This window comes from Prinia subflava, chromosome 5 (assembly GCF_021018805.1).
Source record: "Prinia subflava isolate CZ2003 ecotype Zambia chromosome 5, Cam_Psub_1.2, whole genome shotgun sequence".
NCBI lineage: Eukaryota > Metazoa > Chordata > Aves > Passeriformes > Cisticolidae > Prinia > Prinia subflava.
In genome coordinates, this window is record NC_086251.1 from 5607823 (window position 1) to 5610289 (window position 2467).

The following is a 2467-nucleotide window of genomic DNA, read 5'->3' on the forward strand; positions in this document are numbered from 1 at the left end:
ACTTTAGAGAAAATCTAAAATCTAGGGGTTTTGACAGTTTTTTACTGGGGACAGCCGTGGTGTTACTGCAGCCCTTCCTGGCCACAGTGCTGGGAATAATTAAATGTACATGCATATTCATAACCCCATAATTCTTGGCACATTTATAGGGTTCTGTTTTCTCCTCTGACTGTTCCAAGGGCACAAGCAGGTACCCAAACCAGCCTGTTTTGCCCCACTGCTGCAGCTGCTGCTCCTTTGGCTGGGCCCTTATGCCCCAGGTTTCTGTGTCTGCAGCTTTCATTGAGGTTCCCACTGATCTCAGATTATGATGCAGAAGTAGGTGCCTGTCATTTGTACCACTCAGACATGGTAAAAAGGGCAGCTGAGACATGTCAGCTCTTTGTATTGAGGTCAGGAGCAGTTGACACTGCCCTGGAGGGAAATGCAGCTCTCCAGTGACATCAGCAAAGGCAAAGGTGTTTTAGGGATCTTCACCCTTGTTCTTGGCACTGCTCATTGCTGGAAGAGCTTGGCCAGGAATGACAGGGACATAGGGTGCCATGGCTGTGAGGTCTGGGGAAACTCCTTGTGAGCACAGCCTTGATAATTTGAGCAGGACATGGGCAGCACCAGCTGCACGTGGTGTTCACACTGCACTGCACACAGAACCTGGTCTTGGAGTTTGGGACAATGATTTCTGTTTTAACCTGAACCTCAGCATCAACACAGTGTGCAGTCTCCTTGAGGCCAGAGAGATGACCACCACACAAACAGGATAATGCACCAGTGCTGGACAAAATGTTTCCATGAACACTGACTCTGTGACTCAACCCAGTCTCTGGATGGCCTTGTCCCTGTGGCCACCAGCCCAGCCGAAAATGGGATATCACTCCACCCTCACAAGAGAGTGTGCCAGCTTGGAAAACCAAGGCAGCGCCATCCCACAGCTCCCCTGTGTTCCTAGGCCAAGGTAAAGCTCCCCATGACTGCATCTCCTGCACAGTTGTGTCCACCAGAGAACCTCTTGACAAGTACTTGGGCTCTACCAGAGCTCTTGTGTCTTTTTCATAATTTTCTGCCCACAGCTGAGTCTTCATTTCCTTCATTAAGCATGAATCCAGAAGCACTGCCTTGGAAATGGTTTCAATTTTCTTTCATCATTGAGTAGCTGCTAATTAATATAGGTCAGTCTGTCCCTCCAAGAGCTTTTACTAAGCTGTGCTTCCAGCTCCTTAGTGCCTTAGCCATGATGTCCAACAGCCAAAGCCATGCCCAGGGAAGGGACCAGACTCTGAGTTCTGCAAAGTCTTTGGCAGGTTTCCCTTAAACCATTCCAGGTTTCAGGTCAGATTTCTTGGATTTTGTGAGGCGTTCACCTACTCAAAGGTCTTAGAGTGGACAGTGGGAAGCAGTGGACAAGCTTGGTTTTTTTAACATATGAATGTAGCAGGGCCCACATTAACTTTGGGCTGTGCATCAGTCCTTGGGCAACAAAACATTCCCTGGTGTGCTTCCATCTCCTGTTTGCCTCACACTCAATCTGTGTCCCCTGGGATAGAGGGAGAGGGAGGCAATCTGTGCTGGGGGAGAACGTAGCACGTGGCCAGGACCATGGCTGAGGTTTGCTCAGCGTGGAGGAGACTCATCGGGGTCCGCAGCTTCCTCACAAGGGGCAGTGGGGGCACAGCTCTCATCTGTGTGACCCGGAACAGGAGCTGAGGGGACAGCTGGAGCTGTCATGGGATGGTTAGGCTGGATACCAGGAAAAGGTTCTTTCCCCCGGAGGGTGGTCAGGCACTGAGCAGGCTCCCCAGGGAATGGTCGTGGCGCTGAAGCTGCCAGAGCTCAAGGAGGGTTTGAACGCCACTCTCAGGCACAGGGTGGGATTGTGGTGGTGTCTGGGCAGGGCCAGGAGTTGGTCTGGTTGATCCTGTGGGTCGCTTCCACTCAGGATATTCTATGGTGAGGTAAGGGCTCGTGTGGAGACCCAAGACGCAGCAGCTGGATGCTGTTCCCTCAAAGCCCCACTGCTACTTGCGACTCTTCTGAGGGCTCTTTTGGCAGCTTTCAGACAGGGACCTAAAGGAGTCCCTCTGCTTTGGCTGTCCTGCTAGTGCTTCCTGCTAGTCCTGCTGCCAGCTGGTGATGCCCACCCCACACCACTCTCCTGTTCCTTCCTGAAAGAAAGGCCCACTTTAACAGTGGGGAAATCATTCCCAGAGAATACTGAAATTAAACAGAAAGAGGCAAATCTGACCCATGTTTTCCCATGCAAGGCTCATGCACACACTCACACTCACAAGACATCCAGGACCCCAGATATTTCCCAGCCCGCCAGGCGTGGAGCCAGCCATGCATAACAAACAACACGACCCCATGAATGGCCACGCAGCGAAGCCAAGCTGTTTGCCTGATCCATCCGTCATTGTTCACCCGGCTTTTCCCACTTTGAACGAGGGTTTGTGGCATCAGGAAGTTAAAAGGA